This window comes from Bombina bombina, chromosome 2 (genome assembly GCF_027579735.1).
Source record: "Bombina bombina isolate aBomBom1 chromosome 2, aBomBom1.pri, whole genome shotgun sequence".
Classification (NCBI taxonomy): Eukaryota; Metazoa; Chordata; class Amphibia; order Anura; family Bombinatoridae; genus Bombina; species Bombina bombina.
Window position 1 is genome coordinate 927546800 of NC_069500.1, and position 16475 is coordinate 927563274.

General features: G+C 39.0%; 1 protein-coding gene across 1 annotated transcript in view; it reads right to left on the minus strand.

Moving 5' to 3' along the window:
- TMEM150C (transmembrane protein 150C) overlaps positions 1–16475 on the minus strand; it is a 553275-nt gene that overhangs the window by 24975 nt on the left and 511825 nt on the right. The window lies entirely within an intron of this gene.

Genomic DNA, 16475 nt, shown 5'->3' on the forward strand with positions numbered 1-16475 from the left:
TCTTGTTATCCTTTGCTGAAAGGTTTATCTAGGAAAGCTCAGGAGCAGCAAAGAACGTAGGTTCTAGCTGCTGATTGGTGGCTGCATATATACACCGATTGTCATTGGCTCACCCATGTGTTCAGTCAGAAACCATTAGTGTACGCTGCTCCTTCAACAAATGATACCAAGAGAATGAAGTATATTTGATCATAGTAAACTGGCAAGTTGTTTAAAATTGTATGCTCTACCTAAATGATGAAATATTTTTTTCGGTTTCATGTCCTTGTAAGTAGCCATTTAAAAAAATATTCTTGGAGATGAAAACTCTAGAATAGTTTGTGCTATAATTTGTCGTTTGCCCAGATAACTAAAGGACAGACTGGTTCTGGGATGTTTGTATTTTATCGGTTTCTGTAACATCAAGAATTCTGTTGTAATGTTGGTGAGCTTTTGATTATCAATTAAAGGGAAAGTCTACTTAATTTGTTTTATTGCTTAAAAAAATAGATAACACCTTTGCTATCCATTCCCCAGCTTTGCACAACCAACATTGTTATAGTAATATATTTTATAACCTTTAAACTTCTAAATTTCTGACTGTTTCTAAGCCACTACAGACCACCTCTTATCTCAGTGCATTTCATCAGCTTTCCCAGCCAGACAATGCTAGTTCATGTGTGCCATACAGATAAATGTGTTCCATCCTGTGGAGTTATTTATAAAGCAGCAATAACTCGCTAAAATGCAGGTTTGTTAATAGCACAGAGATAAAGGGGCAGTCTGCAGAGGCTTATATACAAGGTTATCAAAGATCTAAAATGTATATTAATATAACAGTGTTAGTTATGCATAACTGGGGAATAGGTAATAAAAGGATTATCTATCTTTTTAAACAAAAATCATTTTCGGGTAAATTTTCCCTTTAAAGTTTTAGTATAACAATATTAAAATAAAAATTCACGGAGTGGTCAATTTCCATACAGAATAACACTGGGGAAAAAAGATGCAAAACACTAGCTTTGAAGCCATGCATTTTCATATATAAATAAATACCCTGCAGCATGCAGTGAGTGTGATACAGCAAAGGAAATTTGTTGATAGATCTTATAATGTAAGAAATTACTAGAATGTTTGAAATCATAATATACAGTCAGATAAAGTATTTCATGATCTTGTTGCTGCAGAAACATTATGCTATTATTGATGCTTAGAAAACGGTACTTTTTTTTTTTCCTCTTGATTAATTAACCTAGATTTAAACAATGCTAAACCAAACACATAATTAAAATATTATCTGTGGTTTAACATTAATCATCTACTTATTCATTCATTAAAGTACTAGAAAGGCTGAGGAATGATATTGTTTTGTGCTTTGGAGGGGAGCAATAACATTTCTTAATTAAAAGTCATTAAGAAGGATTTCGGCATTAAATATATGAATTGCATATAGTCTAATATAAGTCCTCCATTTTATTTGTTTATTTGTAAAAATGTAAAACATGAAACATATCCAAAATAAATTAACATATTTTCTCGCAAGACTTTGCACTGAACACCAAATTCTAAGGCCCGATATTAAAAACATTGACAGACCGACAAAAAACTGCCTGTTTGGGTTCACCAGATATATTCTAAAAAAGTGGGCTGACCCTCTCTGTGCCGACAAGTGGTGATGTGTCTCCCATACGAAATAATAGGGATTGTGGCTTCAGCAAAAGTGCGCCGACATTGCCAGTTGTTTGCAAAATCAGTGCAGGTTTGTTTGTGTGGGGGGCTGGATTTGAAGTGTTCTTACACAGCACAGATAGTGTGGTTGCTGTAGCAAAAAGAGGTTTCTGTGTAGGAATACTTCAAATAATGCCCGTGTAACCTACACTACCTGCCTCACGCTGGAAAGTCTCGCCATTAAAAAGGTGGTGAGACAAATATGGCTGAAAACCAGTACCTAACCTGCAGGGCAGCGCTTGGAATATATATTGCATCTATGTCATGTCTGCGATCTACCTTACTAATAAAGACACAAAAAAAAACCTTACTGTTAAAACTATAGGAGCTATGTCAATACATGTATATACAATGCATCATTTACATGTATCCTATTGTACAATGCAATGCTATGTATTTTAAATATTGTTGTGATTTTAAACTGCTGGTGTTTTTTTGCGTTTTTTTTAACAATAATATTTATTTTTCGTTATATAAATGTTATAAAAAGACAGTAGTAATGAATTAATAGTTTTACATAACTGCATAATGTTTAACACTGCAATCTTAAAAAACAATGCAGTTTTTTTGTTGTAAAAATTAAAAGTTGCGGCTACTGACCTTTATAACATATATATAATGAAAAAAAATAAGAACACGCATAAAACCCAAACCCCCCCAACTGTTTAAAATCACTATAATACTTAAAATAATATGCATTATACAAAAAGTGCATATAAATGAAACGTATATACATATTATGCACCTCTAAACTATTAACAAAATCCAAGCCGCTACCGAGCAACAGAACATTTTTTGAGCTTTATTCCAGATTAAAAATGACACAAGGAGGGGGCTCGTCTTACGCGTTTCACTCCGCACAGGGTGCTTACTCAGACACAGATCACAGGTAAAAAGCCGTTACATTTGAAAGGCTAACTGACTAATCAACAACTAGCTCATTTCCCTGAAGTAATCACAGCTCTTTTGCACTAAAATAATCTTTAAAAAAATCATAATCTAAAAAAACTAATCTAAAATTCCCTGAAAAGGGCATCAGTGATATAGCTCTTCTTCTTCTAAAAAAAAAAAAATACTAAAAAAACCTAACGATACAAAATTCTATCCAAAGAAAATGCCCCGAAAAGGGCAATAGTGATATATAACTCTTTTTAAAAAAAGTTACAAAAAGCCCTATCCTTAAAAAAAAATGTCCTGAAAATGGCATCAGTGCTAAAGCTCTTTAACTTAAAAAAACTTCAGCTAAACCCCAAAAGTTGGTACTCATGAACTTGAATCCAGCTACATAGGGGGGCAGTGGCGGGTCCATTGCTGTGCTCCTCTGGAGTTGTCCTCTTCTTCCATCCGATGCATCCTATGAGGCCTATTTAAGAAGCAGCGTATGCTGCTCCTTAACTCGTCCGCCACCTCTGATCAGGATGATTGACACCCCCTGCTAGGTGCAGGGGGCGGCATTGAACAAGCATTTCACACGAAATGCTTGTGCAATGATAAATGCCGACAGCATATGCTGTCAGCATTTATTGATGTGGGGCGGACATGATCGCCCACACATTAATATATCGTCCCATATATCTTCTATTTCCCATCCAATGTCTTCTTCCATCTTCCACCGATCTTCCTCCTTCATACTGTCACCACAGCACAATGAAGCTTGAATGCAAGTTTCCCCTTTATATAGGGCTGCCCTTGCATTTCTAATGCCTGATTTTGAAATTCCAATACAAATCAGCCAATAGAATGAAAGCTTATTCTATTGGCTGATTTTAATTGGAATTCCAAATTTAGTCAATAGAAATGCAAGGGCACCCCCATATAAGGGGGAACCTTGCATTCAAGCTTCAGTGTGCTGCGTGAGCTCATGAAGGAAGAGGATTGGGTGGAAGATGGAAGAAGACATTGGATGGAAAATAGAAGATAAGAAGATGCATAATATGTAAAATGGAAGAAAAAGACAACCCCACTGAAGCGCCACCATGGACTCTGCCCGCTTTAGGAGCTGGATTCAAGTTGGTGGTAGAGTAGGGGTTATTGCGGTGGGGGTACTGGTGGTTTAGGGGTTAAGTAGAGTAGGGAGTTTATTGTGGTGGGGGTAGCGGCGGTTTAGGGTTTAATAATGCAGCTGGGTAGTTTGCGATGGGGGATGTCTCGGTTTAGGGGTTAATAGTGTAGCGGGGTAATAGCGATGTTTTTTTTTTCTTGTAGGCTGAGGTACGTTTATTTGGTTGTGTGATATATTTAAAAGGGATCCTTTACTTTACATCATCAGTGAAGGTGGCAATGCTGCTTGAAATATATTGCCAGCATTGCCACCCATTGCCTCTCAGTGATGCTGCCTTTTAACACTGGTTTCCGTCACATGGAATATTTCCCGGCTTTCTCAACATGGTGACAGATCCCTTTTGAATATCTCGCCAATATCGGGGTATTCATCGGGGCCTAAGTGAGATGGTAAATTTAGTAAATACCAAAAATATAATCTAAAACAAAACTTAGTCAAAAGTTACATTACAAAAATACCCCAGTGCTGCTCTGGCTGAAAATGCAGAAGGTGATTGGAGCATGCAAATGCATGTTTGCTCCTGACTGGCTCAAGGGATGCACCCTCACCAATCATATCAAATGGAGTTTTGCTTCAGTCAGGAAGTGCACAAATTAACATATAAGCATAAATGAACATATAAGCATAAATGAACATATAAGCAAAAATGTATTTTCCATAGTTGCAGGGTGCAAAACTGAAAAAAAGAAGAAAACAAATCCTTTAACAAATTAAAAAAAAAAAGTGTTTTCTGATTGATTGGAATACTGGCATTGAATTGTCCATAACAAAGTTATAGTGGGTAGTTCCATAACCTAAATATGTTTAAAAAGCATTAGATACATGATTTATTGCTGTGTTTAGGATTATTTAGGGATAGGTTATAAGATTTTCCAATTTTCTCACAGTGGTCCCAGGTTTTGGCCACCTATGGTATAACTGTTACACACATAAAAAAGAATACAGAAAAAGGATTTAAGCACTCAGTCTACTGAAATACTTTAAACTAAATTTTAATATATACTGATTAAGATGAGAGATGTATCAGCCTCTTCAATAAAAACTCATAAACCACCAAATAAAGCTATAAAGCTAGCGTGATTCACTCCCCTGTTTCTTGGCCAACAGCTGGATACGTCAGCATGAGGTGGGAAGGGTAAAGAGCACGCTAATTAAACAACAAACGCAATTCAGCCTTTTAGCAGGCCTTTTTCATTGTTGATTTGGGCAAACTGAGATACTTCTAAAGGGTCTTTTTATACCCTTAGGTCCCAGCGTTTGGCGTGAGATGTCGCCAGTGATATTATCGACAGTAACCCTTTACTGGAATAGTAAGTCAGTAAGTATTATTTCCATTCAAATTAATTTGCGCAAACCCACGGTAATTTATGCTCCCCATATTTTCTGTGAGCTTGTATTACAAGTTGAAAATAAACGCGATTGAGTGAATGCCAGTGCATTTACTGCTCAAACTTTTTACGTGACCTGAAAGGTTGCGTAAAGAATTTGTCCAGAAGAAACAGTTGCACAAAACTACACTATAAACCCCTAAACCGCCATTCCCCTATATCACAAACTACCTCTTTACACTATTAACCCTTATCCTGTCACCCCCACATTGCAAAGTAACTTTCTACACTATTAACTCCTAAGCCGCCACACCCCTATAGCAAAGTAAACTTCTACACTATTAACCCCTAAGCCGCCACACCCCTATAGCAAAGTAAGCTTCTACACTATTAACCCCTAAGCCGCCACACCCCTACAGCAAAGTAAGCTTCTACACTATTAACCCCTAAGCGGCCACACCCCCCACTGCAAAGAAAGCTTCTACACTATTAACCCCTAAATTGCCACCCCCCACCGTAAAGTAACCCACTAACATCTAAACCCCCTATCTTGACACCCCCTAAGTTATCCCAATATAGACTAACCCTACCTTTAAAAAATAAAAACTTACCCGAGAAATAAAAAAAAATCTAACCTTACCTTTTAAAAAACAAAAATACCATAACTGTAAAAAACCCCTCAAACTTAACATTACTGTTAACCCCCCCAAAAAAACCCTAACATTACTGTAATAAAACCAACAAAAAACTACTAACATTACAGTACAAAAAAACCTTACATTACAAAAAATAACAAACAAATCACCACAAATAAAAAAAGAGTTGTGCCTATTCTAACTCCCCCTAAAAAAACCACCCTAAAATAAAAAAAAACTATTCTAACACTAAACTACAAATAGCCCTTAAAAGGGCCTTTTGTAGTGCAATGCCCTAAAGTTATCCAGCTCTTTTTCTTAAAAAACCCCCCAAACAAACAAAAAAAAAAGACCACCTTCTAACATTAACCTCCGAACCCCCACCCCACCAAAAAAAAACCTATCTAAAAAAATCCTACTCTAAAAAGTGCTCTGAAAAAAGGCATTTGGCTGGGCATTGCCTATAAAATGACATTTAGCTCTTTTGCTGCCCAGAGGAAATAAAAAAAAAAATCTCTAATCTAAAAAAAGATTAATCAGGGTGGCGGCGCTCCATCTTCATCCCGGCGGTCCATCTTCCTATCTTCATCCCGGCAGCGGCCTTCATCCATCTTAAGCTTTTCAATAACAATCCTCTTCATGCCGTCACCAGCCGCACACTGAATTTCTAATGCAACGTACCCCTTTTATATAGGGGTATCCTTTTATTCCTATTGTCTGATTTCATGTTCAAATTCAAATCGGATAAATAGAAAAAGTTTCATTCTATTGGCTGATTTGAATTTGAACATGAAATTAACCAATAGGAATGCATGTGGTATTTGGTACATGCTTAACCCTATGTTAAACACTTCACAGATTGTTTATAGACTGGAATTGTGTATTTTTCAATTTATTAGTTGTGTCAATGTATCATTCCTATACTTTGCACATATAGATGTGCAAATTTTTATATACAGGCATATCTTGTTTTATTGCGCTTTACTTTATTGCACTTAGCAGATATTGCTCCTTTTACAAATTGAAGGTTTACAGCAACCCTTTGTTGAGTTGAGCAAGTCTACTGCCGCCATTTTTCCATCATTTATATATACATAAACACAAATACACATGAATACACATATATACACACACCACCAGCAAAAATATTACGACTTGCTAAAGGTTCAGGTGATGTTTAGCATTTTTTAACAATAAAGTATTTTTTAATTAAGGTATGAACATTGTTTTTTTAGACATAATGCTATTGCACACCTTATAGACTACATTATAGTGTAAATAAGTTTTATATGTACCAGGAAACAAGTAGAGTTACTCACTTTATTGCTAAATTTACCTTATTGTGGCGGTCTGGAATTGAATCAGCAATATCTCTGAGGTGCGTCTGTATATACAAACGTATTATAGTGTTTTTCTAACCGATGATGTACAAATAAATTTTGCATTTGTGCACTTATGATTGCAAGTAGACTTAAAGGGACACTGAACCCAAATTTTTTCTTTCATGATTCAGATAGTGCATGAAATTTTAAGCAACTTTCTAATTTACTCCTATTTTCAAATTGTCTTCATTCTCTTGGTATCTTTATTTGAAATGCAAGAATGTAAGTTTAGATGCTGGCCCATTTTTGGTGAACAACCTGGGTTGTTCTTGCTGATTGGTGGATAAATTCATCCACCAATAAAAAAGCGTTGTCCAGAGACTGAACCAAAAAAAAAAGCTTAGATGCCTTCTTTTTCAGTTAAAGATAGCAAGAGAACGAAGAAAAATTGATAATAGGAGTAAATTAGAAAGTTGCTTAAAATTGCATGCTCTATCTGAATGTCAAAAGAAAAAAATTGGGTTCAGTGTCCCTTTAAATGGCAGTACTAATATGTACATGTAACCTATTTTTATTGCAACGTGTGAATGTTGATTCAATTTGCATTATTTACAGTCTGATGAAACAGCATGATGTTCTGCTGAGAAACACGTTGCTGTAATGCTTTTAGACTATTAAACTTTTAACCTTAAAGGGACACTTAACACCTGAAAAAAAATCTTAAAACTAACATTTTCTTATTGAAAAAATCAGGTAATCACTGATGTTTATTTTAAAAATATAGTTTGGAAGCAGAGTGTTAATAAGGCCCTTGATTCTTATATGTATGGGGCCATATTGTTACTTACGTTACACTGGGGCACAACAGTCACATGTTCACAACAGTCACATGCCTTGCAGTCATGTGACACGCAAGGCATATTTCCCTATAGTGTGTGCTTATCACAGCTGCAGTACTAGCTCACTGTTATGCAGAGCTTGTGCTGCAGTTTATGTTGAGAATCTTTTAATTAAATACAATATTTTATAAACATTGTTTTCTATGTAAAAAAGTTTATTGCCCATTCTTTACCACACTTAAAGGGACATTAAACACTTTGAGATGGTAATATAAAATGATAAATTGTATATAATAAAACAACTCTGCAATATACTTTCATTATTTATTTTGTCCTCTTTGCCTATAATTCCATTCTGAAATTGTGAGCTTTTCAGTTCCTGTTAGAAATGGAAGTGCAGAACACTGTTAAATCCAGCACAACCATTGGCTGCACACTCTAGTGACCTATTTATAACGGTCCCTAATTGGCCACAGCAGAGAAGGTAACACAAGTTACAACATGGCAGCTCCCAGTGTTTTATAGACACTAAAACCTTACACTTATTTTGTCACTTTTTAAACAACTAATGAAACTTTAAAAAATACATCTACATGTTAGTCATGGACTAATCTTTTCTTTGAATGCATCATTCTATCTAGCATGTATTTAGTGTTTAATGTCCCTTTAACGTTCCTAATCTGTGTCAGTGCACGGCTGGGTTATAAATCTATTCAATAAACTCTGGTCCGGGAGAGGGATGAGAGGGAGTGGGGAGAAAGGCTCCATGGAAGAGCAGGCTGAAGAAATGCTGCATTTAGCCTGTTTTCTTCCACGGAGCCTCTCTCCCTCCCTCTCTCGGACCGGAGTTTGTTGAATAGATTTATAACCCTGCCTGGAGCCATGTGTTCTAGGAAAACGACGAACTTGTGAAAACAGCGAACCACGTCACTTCCTGTGAAGTGTATCAGCTGTTTCACAAATTTTGGCCGTAATGCGCATGTGTGCTAGCGTCATTACATAACTGGCCGCACACGTCACTGCACCCGTGAAATTCCTGGACCCTTTGTGCATGTGCGGGCAAAGGAATTAAGAATGAGCAGTATTGCTTTTTGGTGATAACTTATATTGCCAAAATAGAACAATCCTTTATGGCGCTCTGCCTCATCTGCTGCATTATACACATATTCTAAGCAGTATGTTCAGCTTCCGTCCAGTAGCTTTGTCTTTTGTCTAAAACGGTAAACTAATAACATCTAAGAACGTGTAAAATCAACAAAGCATTTATGGGTGAAATTAAAAACAAGAAATAAAAACGATTTAACCATTGAGACGTTCCTGTCGGCACTGTATTGACCGAGTTCAAAATCCCACGCATGCGCTGTACATGTACAAAGGGTCCAGGAATTTCACGGCTCTTAAAGTTGTAGCAATGATGTATGCGGCCAGGTATGTAATGGTGCTAGCATGCATGCGCATTACGGCAAAAAATTGTGAAACAGCTTGTGTCACATCACAGAAAGTGATGTAGTTTTCTGTTTTCACAAGTTCGCCGTTTTTCCAGAACACCCTGCACTGACACAGATTAGGAACATAAAGAAGTGTGGTAAAGACTGGGCAATAAATTATTTTACATAGAAAACAATGTTTATGAAATATTGTATTTAATTAAAGGATTCTCAACATTAACTGCAGCACAAGCACTGCATAACAGTGAGCAAGCACTGCAGCTGTGCTTCCTCTTAGCATACATTATAGGTAGATATGCTGTGTGCATCACATGACTGCTGTGCTGTCACAATATGGCGTCATACATAGCCACATCAAGCACTGGATCAGTATTCTATAAGAAAACACTTTTCTTAAAGGGACACAACCTAATTTTTTTCTATCGTGATTCAGATAGAGCATTCAATTTTAAGCAACTTTCTAACTTACTCCTATTATGAAATTTTCTTCTTTTATCCACCAATCAGCCAGAACCACCCAGGTTGTTCACTAAAAATGGGCCTACATTCTTGCCTTTCAAATAAAGATACCAAGAGAATGAAGAAAATTTGATAATAGGAGTAAATTAGAAAGTTGCTTAAAATTGCATGCTCTATCTGAATCATGGTAAAAAGAAAGACAGCGCCTCATAGTGCAAGTGGGTTCCAACAGTAATGGATCACAATGAGAAAATAACAAGTGGTAGTATACTCACAAGGATATTGGCACCTTTGTTGAAAGAGGTGCAAATAAGCAGACTGACATTTAAATCAGCAGTCAGTACGCTGGAGCCAAATGAATTCAGATTTCCTGGATGGTCCGCTGTGGACTCTCCTCTGTAAATGAAAACAGGATCCTCTGGTGTTGTGGTGATACAGGTACAGTAAATTACACAAGACACAGAATTAAGACATAATTCTTCTCCTCCTCCTCCTGTTTTCATTTACAGAGGAGAGTCCACAGCGGCCCATCCAGGAAATCTGAATTCATTTGGCTCCAGCGTACTGACTGCTGATTTAAATGTCAGTCTGCTTATTTGCACCTCTTTCAACAAAGGTGCCAATATCCTTGTGAGTATACTACCACTTGTTATTTTCTCATTGTGATCCATTACTGTTGGAACCCACTTGCACTATGAGGCGCTGTCTTTCTTTTTACCATTTCTAGAGACTGTTATTGATCAGACATACTGCCTGCTATATTGTGAATCCTTTCGACTACAAAACATCTTCATCACAATAAGTTTGAAAGAAACACTGTTTCAGAGACATTGACACTTGTCGGCATCACTTTTTAGCATTTCATTTTATGGGACTTATATCACGATAAGTCTTTTTATATTTTTTATATATATTAAGAATTGTTTGATCACAAGTATATATCAAGAATTGTTTGATCACAAGTTTATATATCTATATATTTTTCTGTTTTTGGTTCTCTTATATATATGTCTTCTTATATGAATTGATTTAATTATCTAGTATTGAATTTTGCACTCATTATATAGGTAATATTTTTCTTTCTTTTACACATCACATACCACTGTTTCAGTCAATCTGACTCACATCACATTTAAATAATTTTATACAATTCACATGAGTATTTAATTCACTTTTTACATTTACTTTTACACATCCTTCACATCATCATTATTATATTATTATATTTTTTATTCTTTCACCACCAACACAATAGGCGCATGCTATTACCTATTTTTCAATTGGTATTTTTTCACTCTCTATCTGAATCATGAATGAAAAAATTGGATTCAGTGTCCCTTTAATAAGTTTGGGGTAAACTGAACTTCCAGCATAGAGAACTGTGCTCAGTTTTATTATAATTATTTAGTAGCAGTTAGTTTAAAGGATTACTTTCTGTTATAATTTTTAAGCTAAACAACTAACATATTAAAGTTAATAAACATTAATTAAAACCTACTGACCTATATTTTCTCCAAAACGAAGTTTCATAACGTTCTAAAAGTTATATATTTTATTCGCCGATGATGTCACGTTATCCTGCCCACTATTTTCAGCACTGCATGTTCAAAATACTTAAACCAATAACTTTGTGTTTAAAGCGCCATTTTGAAACCTAGGTATTGTAAACGGATTGGTACAGAGCAAAGGATACCCACGGAGTGGGTTTGGAAAACAATTAAATTTGCAGACAAGATTTCTGACATACGGTAGAGATATGTTAATGAAATGCTATTGATAAAAAGCGTATTTGGGGTAGTTAGTTAGTAACAGGCATAGAAAATATTTACTTACAGTGGCCCTTTAAGGATTTTTAACAGTCAAGTGTTTAATGTCCCTTTAATGTTACCCACTGCTTATTTCTTTTGCACCATCCTAGTATTTGCAAAGAATTATATCCTCTACAGACAGCGTCTCCCACTCTGAGTGTATCGCTGTCTCTTGTTGGGAGTTTCTGTGTCCATTGCTGGAGAGGAGGGTGCTGGTGATGTCACAAGCCATAGTCGTGAAACCGTGCTTAGAGATGAAGAAGAGAGGATGGTTTTTCCTTTTGGCTGCTGGTTCCCTGAGAAGAGTTTAGCTGGGAAACTCTAAGTCTCCAGCTTACTTTACGAGCAGTACCAGTGGTGCTCCATCCCAAATGAGTGTAATTGTGATCAATATTGCTTGTTGTTTGCTGAACTTTTTTTTTTAAAGGCATACTGCCAGATGCAGCGCCTAACTTGGATGTGTCTGCAGACTTGGAGCTTGACTACCCTACGTTTCTCCTACAAAGGGACCCGTTGAGCTTGTTTGAAGGTTCTAGCAGGGGAGCGCAGCTATTCGTATACCCTTGGACCGAAGATCCATGTATCTCTACCGGGAGTGGCCATCCTCTGCGACCGAGTGCACAGCTTCGGGAGGGACACATATGCAGCGGTGAGGGAGGAAGGGGACACCCGCCTAGCCAACCAGATCAGCCGAATCAACCCTAGCGATCAATAGGGTGACAGATGTCGCAGCAAGATCGCCCTCACATCCGTTTGCTGAACTTTTTACCCTATAAGGTGCCCCTTGTTTCCTGTTAATATTCTTCTCAATAAGCCAACAGTGACCAATCACCAGAACTGCTTGTGCAATGATAAATGCTGACAGCGTATGCTGTCGGCATTTATCGATGTACAGCGGATCATGTCCGTCCGCAGGATAATAAAATCAGCCCCAGTGAGTCACACACTCCCACACACAAAGGCACTTGTACAGACACATTCCCACACAAAGACACACACATGCAAGAGAGAAATAACTGCAGGCATGTGCAGTATGTTTCAAATGCACAATGTCACCTTTTTTGGCTGTGGCTGTTTCCCGTGTATCCGGGCCTGGCTCAGCTTCAAACCTGGACACACAAATGGAAACCCAAAAAGTGTACGGGTCATTCCCAGACAGGAAGCAGCCCTAAGCTATAGGCATTTTAAATTTGACTATTTAGTAGCTGTAAATTACACAACAATAATTTACCCAAAACACGTCATAGAGATTTGTATGCATACAAACCTACATATGGGTTATAAAGAATATAGGAAAATAGTAAATTTTGTCTTTCAAAGGAATCATTGTGATTTTCTACTCCAAGCTTAGGGACAAAAAGGAACAGTAATTTGTTTAGCATGTACACGTGGCTTTAATGGGACATATCATGTCTAATGGAGAAACTCAATGAGTCAAAGGACAATAGGAATGCGGTATGAACCTTATTTACCAATTCCATTAGGAAAAATACAGCTCAACAATACAGAACATATTTTGCATTTGCTCTGAACTAATTAGCCATTTATGCATAATTTTCAGTTCACCATAGAAAAATACTGTGCTAGGAATTGAATGTCCATGAATGTATGATGTTGCATTTAAGCTGCAAGGACTACACTCATCTCTTTATGCTTCTCTTCTAAATAAACAACATATTGCAAAAACATAAATTATGCTTACCACAGCTGCATTCCTTACTTGTGGGAAATACTGAACCTGGCCACCAGAAGGAGGCAAAGACACCCCAGCCAAAGGCTTAAATACCTTTCCCCACTTCCCTTATCCCCCCAGTCATTCTGCAGAGGGAACAAGGAACAGTAGTAGAAATATCAGGTTGAAAAAGGTGCCAGAAGAATAAGTTAAATTTAGGGCCGCCCATCGGAGAACACGGACGGGAGCTGTGGACTCTCCCTGTACAAAAGGAAAGGAAATTATCTGGTAAGCATAATTTATGTTTTCCTTCTTAATATAGGGAGAGTCCACAGCTGCATTCCTTACTTGTGGGAAACCTATACCCAAGCTCCAGGGAACACTAAATGCTAACGGGAGGGTAAAAAGGAGAGGCGGCCCTCATCTGAAGGCACCCCAGCCTGTAAAAACATAAATTGTGCTTACATGATAATTTCATTTCCATTGTGGGGAGAAGAGTTCACTGCTTCATTCATCACTTGTGGGAATTGAGAACCTGGCCACCAGGAGGAGGCAAAGACACCCCAGACAAAGGCTTAAATACCTCCCCCACTTCCCTCATCCCCCAGTCATTCTGCCAAGGGAACAAGGAACAGTAGGAGAAATATCAGGGTATAAATGGTGCCAGAAGAACAAAAATAAATTTAGGTCCGCCCACCGGAGAATGGGCGGGTGCAGTTGACTCTCCTCCCCACTATTTAAATGAAATTATCAGGTTAGCATAATTTATGTTTCCATCTAAAGGGGAGGAGAGTCCACTGCTTCATTCATCACTTGTGGGGAAAAAATACCCAAGCTCTAGAGGACACTGAATGAAGAAAACGGGAGGGTTTCTATACTGAGGGCACCACAGCCTGCAGAACCTTTCTCCCAAAAGCTGCTTCCGCCGAAGCAAAAACGTGAAATTTGTGAAATTTTGCAAAAGTATGTAAGGACGACCAGATAGCCGCCTTACAAATCTGCTCGATAGAAGCCTCATTCTTAAAGGCCCAAGAAGAGGCCACAGCTCTAGTCGAGTGAGCCGTAATCCTCTGAGGAGGCTTGTGTCCCGCTGTCTCATAAGCCAGATGAATCATACTCCTGAACCAAAAGGATAAAGAAGTTGCAGAGGCCCTCTGTCCCCTGTGCCTTCCAGAATACACAACGAATAAGGGCGTCAGTCTGAACTCTTTCGTGGCTTGAAGATAAAACTTCAAGGCCCGAACCACATCCAGATTATGAAGTAACATCTCCTTTGCAGAGGATGGGTTAGGGCACAAGGAAGGAACCACTATTTCCTGGTTAATGTTAAGACTCGGCTTTGTCAGCATGAAAAACCAAGTAAGGAGGCTCAAATTGTAAGGTCGCTAACTCAGAGACTCTGCGTGCCGAAGCAATAGCCAATAACAACAGGACCTTCCATGAGAGAATCTTAATGTCCAGAGCATGCATAGGCTCAAACTGAGCCCTCTGCAAGACCTTAAGCACCAAGTTTAAGTTCCAGGGAAGAGCCGGATTCCTAAAAACCGGTCTAATCCTAACCAGAGCCTGAACAAAGGACTAAATATCAGGAAGCTCTGCAAGGTTCTTGTGCAACAGTACCGCTAAAGCCAAGATCTGTCCCCTTAGGGAACTGGCGGCAAGACCCTTATCCAGACCATCCTGGAGAAAGGCCAGAATCCTGGATACCTTGACCTTGTGCCAAGGGTATCCTCGTTCCTCACACCAGGATAAGTAGGTCCTCCACACCTTGTGGTAGATGCGTCTAGTGACTGGCTTCCTGGCCTGGACGAGAGTGTCTATCACTCACTCCGAAAAACCTTTTGGCTAAGACTACGCGTTCAATCTCCACGCAGTCAGCCTCAGAGAATCGAGATTTTGATGTAGAAAAGGACCTTGAACTAGCAGGACCTTACAACAAGGTAAGTTCCATGGGGATAAGACGACATCGCCACTAGATCCGTAAACCACATCCTCCGTGGACATGACGGAGCAATCAGAATAGCCGAAGCTTGCTCCTGCTTGATGCGGGTCACTACACGAGGTAGAAGAGGCATTGGTGGAAATATGAGTTCCACTTGGGGATCCCTGGATCGCGACCCGTATCTGGGTAGCTTGCAATTGAGTCTGGACACCATGAGATCTATTTCCGGCGTCCCCCATCTGCTGAAGATCTCCGCAAGCATCTCAGGGTGGAGAAACCATTCCCCTGGACGAAACGTCTGTCTGCTCAGAAAATAAGCTCTCCAGTTGTCCACACCTGGAATGTGGATCGCTGAGAGCGAACAATTGTGAGTCTCTGCCGATTCCAGAATCTGAGATACTTCCCTCATTGTTAGGGAGCTTCTTGTCCCCCCCCCCCCCCGGTGATTTATATAAGCCACCGATGTGATGTTGTCCGATTGGAATCTGATGAATTGGGACAACCCCAAAGGGGGCCAAGCCTTCAGAGCATTGAAAATCGCTTGAAGTTCCAGAATGTTTATAGGTAGGCTCGATTCCTCTCGATTCCATCTGCCTTGTGCCTTTCTGGCACCCCAAACAGTTCCCCAACCTGACTTGCATCCGGGGTTACAATCTCCCAGGATGGTCTCAGGAAAGAAGTACCCTGGGACAACTGACCTGGTCGGGTCCACCAAGACAGGGACTCCCTCACTGGTCTGTCCAGAGATATCTATTGGAACACCTGTTGGTTCCATTGTCTCAACATGCACAGCTGCAGAGGTCTGAGATGAAACCTGGCGAATGGAATGACATCTATGCTGGATACCATGAGCCCGATTACCTCCATACATCTGGCCACAGATGTCCTGGAGGATGTCTGCAGGGCTAGACAGTTTGATGCCAGCTTGCAACGTCTCTGGTCTGTCAGGAATATCTTCATCGCAGAAGAATCTATTATCGTACCCAGGAACTCCACCCTGTTGCTGGGGACCAATGAACTCTTCCCTTTGTTCATCTTCAACCCATGGGATCAAAGATAAACGAGTAGGAGTATTAGAGCTCTCGAATGATCCTGTGCCAGACTGTATGATGGAGCCTGGACCAAGATATCATCCAGATACGGAGCCACTGCAATTCTTCTGGCTCTCGCTACTGTAAGAAGAGCTCCCAGAACCTTTGTAAAGACTTTTGGGGCCATCGCTAGACCAAACGGAAGGGCCACAAACTGGAAGT